At 41.9% G+C, this 9,214-nt stretch overlaps 1 protein-coding gene across 2 annotated transcripts in view; it reads left to right on the top strand.

The window, feature by feature from the left end:
• Positions 1-917: 917 nt before the first annotated feature.
• RALB (RAS like proto-oncogene B) overlaps positions 918-9,214 on the top strand; it is a 62,669-nt gene continuing 54,372 nt past the window's right edge. For both annotated transcript variants that reach the window (XM_066344850.1, XM_066344851.1), the window contains exon 1: positions 918-1,097. The gene's annotated coding sequence lies outside the window, so the exon portion shown is untranslated. The remainder of the gene's footprint in view (positions 1,098-9,214) is intronic.

Raw genomic sequence — 9,214 nt, 5'->3', positions numbered from 1 at the left:
AAATTGAACAAGAACTATAGTAGTTTCCTTCCTCAGAGATTACAGAGGCGGATATTTATTTTCCTTTTTTCTTATTTTGAGAGGTGAATATTTAAACAATTAATTGCAATAGGGCGTTGTGCCATGAGGTCTGTGTAGGGGTGGGGGGTAGGGGACACAAATCCCGCGGAGGCGGTGGGGGGAGGATTCGGCTCTAGGAAGGGACGGTTAGTTGAGAATCAAGCCGAGGTGAAGCCCTATATGGATAGTCACAAGTTCCTGGGCTTTGGAGGACGAGGACAGGGGCAGGTTGTGGGAGGAAAACTTGCTGGCCTTGGGTTTTCCCACTGCACTTCCTGCCTCGAGGCTAGGGCCAGGGTTAGAATTCTTGCACTTGTGACCTGGGCAAAGTATTGCTAAGAATTGGTCAAGTAACCCCATGACTGCTCCTGGGAAGTCACTAGCCAAGCGAGCCTTGGAGGCAGGCAGTCCCTCCTCAGGACATCCCCGCAGGCATCCTGACAGCCCAGCCGCGCGCCGCATCTTACTTTTCCTAAGTTTTCTGCCTCATGACGGCCCTTCCCTTTTGCTTTCCGCGACTTTGGCTTCGCCCTTACCTAGACCCTAAACCCACTGCGGGCGCGCCCTCAACCAGTTCACACCCACAGCCCCCAGACCAACTCCAGACGCCACTTCAGCATCCGTCGCGTGCAGCACTCCCCGCTGCGGGAGGAGGAAACGGAGCGGGGGGGGGGGGGGGGGGGGGGGGCAGGCGCGCCGAGCCCGCCCCTCCAGCCTGAGGCGGCTTAGCATTGGCCAGGCGTACTCCTCGGCCTCCCGAGGCTTGGAAGCTCCGCTTCAGATTGGCTAACAGGCACTAAGTGGGCGTGGGCTCCAGTGGTGGGAGCGGAAGGGAGGGCGCGCTCTCGAGAGGCGGGGTTGCCTACGCGACGCCGGGGGCGCGCTCAGGGGTGGGGAAGTGATATTCCGCTGCTGAATGACAAATCGGCAGGGGATTGCTGGGGTCCGGCTCCGGGTGGAGGTGAAGGAGAGGGCCGCGCCGGTTTAAGAGCGGTGCGCGCGTTGCGGACCGCCGAGGCGGTGCCGGACTGTCCCAGGTGAGTGTCCGGGCCCTGGCAGGACCCCCCTGGGGCGGGGTGGGGCGCGGCTGGGGAAGTGGGGTGCCCCACCCGGCGCTCCATGGCCTCCTGCACGCGATCTCCCCGTAGGGCTGTGGCCGGCAGTGGGACACCTAGCGCCTCCCGGTAGCTGCGGCTCTGTGGGTCCTTGGGGGAAGCCTCCCGGCCTTCTAGACCCGATTGGAGCTCAGGAAATGGGGGCGGCGCCCAGCCACACTCTTTCCGCCTCTCCTAACCTTTTCCCACAAATGCTTCCACTTCCTGCCCTTTCCGATCTCCGGCCTGAGGGCAGTCCACTTCCTCAGTCCCTTAGTTGCCACTGTGGGGCAGGGATGGTCAACCCTTTTATACCTACCGCCCACTTTTGTATCTGTTAGTAGTAAAATTTTCTAACCGCCCACCAGTTCCACAGTAATGGTGATTTATAAAGTAGGGAAGTAACTTCATAAAGTTTATAAAGCAGAGTTACAGCTAGTTAAAGCATATAATAATAATTACTTACCAAGTACTTTATGTCGGATTCTCACTAAGTTTGGCAGAATAAATCTTTATAAAACAACTTACTATAGTTAAATCTGTGTTTTTATTTATTCTTTGGTTGCTCCCACACTAGTGGGCGGTAGGGACCAGGTTGACTACCACTGAGCTAACGTGTTGCAAAAACTCAAAAAGTACCTTAAGAACTTGACTGAACAGAGACCATGTTCCGAAAGTTGTTTGGTCCGGTTTCGATCTTGTTTTACAAATGAGCATGAAGTTGTTTCTCCTTCCCCTGCCCCCTCCTGAAGTTTCTTACTGATAGGGACTGGCACTGAAAGTGTCTGCTGATAGGAACAAGCTGCATGGACTCGAACTGTGCGTGGACCAGGCTTCAACATCTTTTTCTTGCCTTCTTATTGGTATATGAGTTTATCCGTGGTTTGTTCAGAACTGTTAGTGGCAGAGATAGAGGCGCCCGGGCTGCTTGTTCCAGCAGTGTCCTTTTTGTGCTAATTTTCAGGTGAATACTGGAAACATTGTAGCTTTGATGTTAATCAGGTGAGTCGACTGGGGAGAAGTTCTTGTGTTTGCGGACTGATTTAGAGTTGCCAGTGGAAGAGGCTTGGCTGATTGTTCGAGTCATCTGTGCCTTGATTTCAGCCCTTGTAGAACAGCAAACTTTCTGCTTTGTCCTAGTTTCCTAACCTCATTTCTTTCTGTTAAATTTTGGGGATAGATAGTGGGCTCTGATAATCAGAAGGGACAGCGTATCTTTTTTTTTTTATAATTTATTTATTTATTTTTATTTTTTTACAGAGACAGAGAGTCAGAAAGAGGGATAGACAGGGACAGACAGACAGGTACGGAGAGACCGCGGGCCTTCAGCAGACCGAGTAACCCTTTGCTGGAGCCAGCGACCTTGGATTCAAGCTGGCGGGCTTTTTGCTCAAACCAGATGAGCCCGCGCTCAAGCTGGCGACCTCGGGGTCTCGAACCTGGGTCCTCTGCATCCCAGTCGGATGCTCTATCCACTGTGCCACCGCCTGGTCAGGCTAGCAGCGTATCTTTTTGATGTGTAAATGAGACATGTTCTAAGCAGAGCAACAAGATTCTTGGATGTTAAAGCTTGAAACAGGTTGTCAATTTTTCTTAAACCTGGAGCAGCAGAAGTAGAATACCGAAGATCCCAGAAATGGGATGACTGTGAATGGTACCATTGAATATTGGGGAGATCTGGAGGGCAGGGTGTGAAGACCTAGGTTTGATGCTGGTTCTGAAAATGTATTAGTGAGTGATCTCGAGTATGGCTTTCACCTCTCTGGGCCACAGAGTCCATTGCTGTAAAAAAGTGATACTAGGTAACCTGCTTGCTAGGATTAAATAAGGAGTGTTTAAGGTGTTCCTTATAGTAGTGGGGGTGGGAATAAGGCCAAAAATACACATCTTTTGTGTGTGGTTTTAGTCCAGTGAGTTAGTCTACTTCCTTCTGAGTGCAACTGGGTCTTCCTTTCCTATTCACTTTATTTCTCACTGGAAAAGTGGGTACTCTAATCGAGATGTCAGCAGGGTTTCCTTATGCCTGAGGAATAGAACCTTTCCCAGGAATTTGTGTGGAAAAAGTGGGATATATTATTAGATATCTTTGGGAATATGGGACCTAGACACATGAAGGTAGGAAAACAAGAATTGGAGCCTCATCAGGATCTAAATGGGTCTTGGTAGAAGGTGGGACAAGTTGAAAAATTTTAAATTGCTGCCTTAATTCTTCAAGGTTCTTGCCTTGGCTGAAGATAGCTTGAGACTGAACATTTTAAAACCAGAATTAAGATAATCCTTTGTGCCACATCACCCAACCACACAATACCTCTTTGCATTCAGTTACTAAATTCTTATCCAGTTAAGAAATTTGGAAACATCATTGGAAATCTTTTCTGAAAGCCAATTTTGAGACACTATAACAACCTAGAGGTACAGTGTTGAAAGAGATCTTGGTGTACTCTTCTACCATTTCCAGTTTCTCTGTCACTTTTCATTGGCTCCAACTGCTACTAAACAAACCATCCTGCTCTTAGATATGCAAGACACCTGGATTTATTTATTTATTTAGTGAATTTCTGCAGCTGAGGATAAGTCTGAATCAGAGCACCAGAATACCAGAGGAAATGGAACTCACCTGGAAGAGGCATAGGGTGGGTAAGGAGGAGGGGGGGGAGCTAATGTTTATTGAGCATCAGCTGTGTGCTTGGCACAGACCTGCTGCTAATCAATACCAGATAAAAATCTGGCCTTGAAGATGGTATTTAACCTTGAGCTGTCTCCTTTAGCTCCTCAGTTCTTTTTTTTTTTTTTTTTGGATTAATTTTAATGGGGTGACATTGGTAAATCAGGGTACATATGTTCAGAGAAAACATCTCTAGGTTATTTTGACATTTGATTAAGCTGCATTCCCATCGCCCAAAGTCCAATAGTCTTCCGTCATCTTCTGATTTTCTTCGTGCCCCTCCCCTCCCCCAACCCCCTCCCTCTCCTCTCCCCCCACCCTGTAATCCGCACACTCTTATCCATGTCTCCGAGTCTCATTTTTATGACCCACTTATGTATGGAATCATATAGTTATTAGTTTTTTCTGATTTACTTATTTCTCTCACGATAATGTTATCAAGGTTCATCCATGTTGTTATAAATGAACCGATGTCATCATTTCTTATCGCTGAGTAGTATTCCATAGTATATATGTACCAAAGCTTTTTAATCCACTCGTCCACTGACGGACACTTGGGCTGTTTCCAGATCTTCGCTATTGTGAACAATGCTGCCATAAACATGGGGGTGCATTTCTTCTTTTCAAACAGTGCTATGGTGTTCTTGGCGTATACTCCTAACAGTGGTATAGCTGGGTCAAACGGCAGTTCGATTTTTAATTTCTTGAGGAATCTCCATACTGATTTCCACAGTGGCCGCACCAGTCTGCATTCCCACCAGCAGTGCAGGAGGGTTCCCTTTTCTCCACATCCTCAACAGCACTTATTCTGTGTTGTTTTGTTGATGAGCGCCATTCTGACTGGTGTGAGGTGATATCTCATTGTGGTTTTAATTTGCATTTCTCTAATAATTAGTGATGTTGAGCATTTTTATCATATGCCTATTGGCCATCTGTATGTCCTCTTTGGAGAAGTGTCTATTCTTTTCTTTTGCCCATTTTTGGGTTGGATTGTTTGTCTTCCTGGTATTAAGTTTTACAAGTTCTTCATAAATTTTGGTTATTTATTAACCCCTTATCAGACGCATTGTCAAATGTATTCTCCCATTGTGTAGTTTGTCTTTTTATTCTGTTCTTATTGTCTTTAGCTGTGCAGAAGCTTTTTAGTTTGATAAAGTCCCATTTGTTTATTCTGTCTTTTATTTCACTTGCCTGTGGAGACAAATCAGCAAATATATTGCTGCAAGAGATGTCAGAGAGCTTACTGCCTATGTTTTCTTCTAAGATGCTTATGGTTTTACGGCTTACATTTAAGTCTTTTATCCATTTTGAGTTTATTTTTGTGAGTGGTGTAAGTTGGTGGTCTAGTTTCATTTTTTTGCAGGTAGCTGTCCAATTTTCCCAACACCATTTGTTGAAGAGGCTGTCTTTACTCCAATGTGTGCTCTTACCTCCTTTGTCAAATATCAGTTGTCCATAAAAGTGTGGGTTTATTTCTGGGTTCTCTGTTCTGTTCCATTGATCTATATGCCTGTTCTTATGCGAGTACCAGGCTGTTTTGAGTACAATGGCCTTGTAGTATAACTTGATATCCGGAAGTGTGGTACCTCCCACTTTATTCTTCCTTTTCAAGATTGCTGAGGCTATTCGTGATCTCTCTTGGTTCCATATAAATTTTTGGAATGTGTGTTCTATATCTTTGAAGTAAGTCATTGGTATTTTAATCGGTATTGCATTGAATTTATAAATTGCTTTGGGTAATATAGACATTTTAATGATGTTTATTCTTCCTAACCATGAGCGCGGTATATGCTTCCACTTGTTTGTATCTTCCCTGATTTCTTTTATCAATGTCTTATAATTTTCCGAGTACAAGTCTTTAATCTCCCTGGTTAAATTTATTCCTAGGTACTTTATTTTTTTGGTTGCAATGGTAAAGAGGATTGATTCCTTAATTTCTCTTTCTGACAGTTCATTGTTAGTGTATAAAAATACCTCTGATTTCTGAGTATTAATTTTATATCCTGCCACCTTGCTGAATTCATTTATCAGGTCTAGTAGTTTTTTGACTGAGACTTTAGGGTTTTCTATATACAATATCATATCATCTGCAAATAATGATAGTTTTACTTCTTCTTTTCCAATTTGGATGCTTTTTATTTCTTTTTCTAGTCTGATTGCTGTGGCTAGGACTTCCAGAAGTATGTTGAATAAGAGGTGGTGAAAAGGGGCACCCCTGCCTTGTTCCTGATCTTATGGGGATTGCTTTTAATTTTTTCCCATTGAGTGTGATGTTGGCTGTGGGTTTGTCATAGATGGCCTTTATCATGTTGAGGTATGTTCCTTGTATTCCCACTTTGCTGAGAGTTTTGATCATGAATGGGTGCTGAATTTTATCAAATGCTTTTTCTGCATCTATTGAAATTATCATGTGGTTTTTCTCCTTCCTTTTGTTTATGTGATGAATCATATTGATTGATTTGCAAATATTGTACCAGCCTTGCCTCCCCAGAATAAATCCCACTTGATCATGGTGTATGATTTTTTTCATATATTGTGGGACCCGGTTTGCTAATATTTTGTTGAGGATTTTAGCATCTACATTCATCAGGGATATTGGCCAATAATTTTCTTTCATTGTGTTGTCTTTGCCTGGTTTTGGAATCAGAATTATGCTTGCCTCATAAAAGGAGCTTGGAAGTCTTCCTTCCTCTTGAATTTTTTGAAATACCTTGAGAAGGATAGGAGTTAGTTCTTCTTTGAATATTTGGTAGAATTCACGTGTGAAGCCATCAGGCCCCGGACTTTTCTTTGTTGGGAGTTTTTTGATAACTGTTTCGATCTCATTCGTTGTAATTGGTCTGTTTAGGTTTTCTGAATCTTCCAGATTAATTTTTGGAAGATTATATGTTTCAAGGAATTTGTCCATTTCATCTAGATTGTCTAGTTTTTTGGCGTACAGTTCCTCATAGTATTTTCTTACAATATTTTGTATTTCTGTTGTGTCAGTTGTTATTTCTCCACTCTTGTTTCTAATTGTATTTATTTGTATCTCTGTTTTTTTTTTTGGTGAGTCTGGTTAAAGGTTCATTGATCTTATTTACCTTTTCAAAGAACCAGCTTCTGGTTTCATTGATCCTCTGTATTGTTTCTTTGGCCTCTATGTCATTTATTTCTGCTCTGATCTTTATTGTTTCCCTCCTTATACTAGCTCTGGGCTTTACTTACTGTTCTTTTTCTAGTTCTTTTAGCTGTAGGGTCAAGTTGTTTATTTGAGCCTTTTCTAGCTTCTTGAGGTATGCCTGTAATGCTATGAACTTCCCTCTCAGGACTGCTTTTGCTGTGTCCCATAAATTTTGAGTTGTTGTTTGCTTATTATCGTTCGTTTCCAGGAATTTTTTAATTTCTTCTTTGATCTCATTGTTTACCCATTTGTTATTTAATAACATGCTAGTTTCCAAGTGTTTGAGTATTTTTCAGTTTTTCAGTGGTTGATTTCTAGTTTCATGCCATTGTTATCAGAGAAAGTGCTTGATATGATTTCAATCTTCTTAAATTTGTTGAGACTGCTTTTGTGCCCTAACATGTGGTCTATTCTAGAGAATGTGCCATACCATGAGAACTTGAAAAGAATGTATATTCTGCTGTTTTAGGGTGAAAGGTTCTGAAGATATCTATTAAATCGAGTTGATCTAGTGTGTCCTTTAAGTCTGCTGTTTCTTTGTTAATTTTCTTTCTTGAGGATCTATCTAGTGATGTTAGTGGGGTATTGAAATCCCCTACTATTATAGTATTGCTGTTGACCTCGCCCTTTAAATCCATCAAAGTTTGCTTTATATATTTAGGTGCTCCTATTTTAGGTGCGTAGATATTTATAACAGTTATATCTTTCTGTTGGATTACTCCCTTTATCATTATGTAGTGACCCTCTTTATCTCTAACTATAGTCTTTGTTTTAAAGTCCATTTTGTCTGATATAAGTATTGCTACCCCAGCTTTTTTTTCATTTCCATTTGCGTGAAATAGTTTTTTCCATCCTTTTATCTTTAGTCTACGTGCATCTTTTGTTTTAAGGTGTGTCTCTTATAGACAGCATATGTATGGGTTCTGTTTTCTTATCCATGTAGCTACCCTATGTCTTTTGATTGGATCATTTAATCCATTTACATTTAAGGTTATTATTGATATGTAATTGTTTATTGCTATTTTATTCTTTAAAACTGTATTCCTCTTTTGCTATATTCTTTTTCTCCTTTGATCTGTTTACAACAGGCCCCTTAGCATTTCTTCCAGCCTTGGTTTGGTTGTAGTGAATTCCTTGGGTTTTTTTTTTTTTTTTTGTCTGGAAAGCTTTTTATTTCTCCTTCAATTTTAAATGATAGCCTTGCTGGATAAAGTAGTCTTGGTTGTAGGCTCTTGTTCTGCATTACTTTGAATATTTCTTGCCATTCCCTTCTGGCCTCAAGTATTTCTGTTGAGAAGTCGGAAGTCATCCTTATGGGGGTTCCTTTGTAGGTGATAATCTTTTTTTCTCTAGCAGCTTTTAATATTTTCTCTTTATCATTTAGCTTTGGTATTTTAATTATGATGATGTGTCTTGGTGTTGATTTCTTTGGGTTTCTCTTTAATGGAGTTCTCTGTGCTTCTTGAACATGTGAGGTGCTTTCCTGCCTTTATTAAGGGAAGTTTTTAGCTATGATATGCTTGAACGAAGTCTCTATCCCTTGTTCTTTCTCTTCTTCTTCAGGAACCCCTATGATGCGGATGTTATTTCTCTTCATGTTGTCACAGAGCTCTCTTAGAGTTTCCTCAGATTTTTTGAGTCTCTTTTCTTTTTTCTGCTCTGCTTCCATGCCTTTATTTATCGTATCCTCTAACTCGCTGATTCGATTCTCAGTTTCATCCATCCTGCTTTTAATTACTTCCATTGTGTTCTTCATTTCTGATATTGTATTTGTCATTTCTGACTGATTCTTTTTTATTATTTCAATGTCCTTTTTTATATTTGCTATCTCTTTAGGTGTTTGTAATGACCATTTATTGTTGTTCTAATATCTTTGAGCATCCTAACAATCATTATTTTAAACTCTGCATCTGGTAATTTGGTTATATCTGATTCATTCAGGTCCTTTTCTGGGGATTTCTCTTGATTAATTTGTGTTGCATTTCTTTACCTTCTCATTTTCTCTGTGTAAAGGAAAGTTTTGGCCACTGGAGTTCACTGGGTGTGGCCACTGTTCCCTAGGTATGGTCTGTCTGCAGGCCCGCCACCCCCTCTGCTGTTGCTGCCTAGGGCGTTTGGGTATGGGCGTTGCTGTTGCTGTGGTTTCCGCCTCTCCTTCACGGGAGTGGCTGTGATCACGTGCTCGGGTGTATAAGCCTTGGTGGCATTGGCCTTGGCCTTTGCCCCGCCCCC

The sequence above is a fragment of the Saccopteryx leptura genome, chromosome 7 (genome assembly GCF_036850995.1).
Source record: "Saccopteryx leptura isolate mSacLep1 chromosome 7, mSacLep1_pri_phased_curated, whole genome shotgun sequence".
In the NCBI taxonomy this organism is placed as follows: Eukaryota; Metazoa; Chordata; class Mammalia; order Chiroptera; family Emballonuridae; genus Saccopteryx; species Saccopteryx leptura.
Note: the sequence above shows the minus strand (reverse complement) of the source record. Positions and strands in the feature narration are given on the sequence as shown.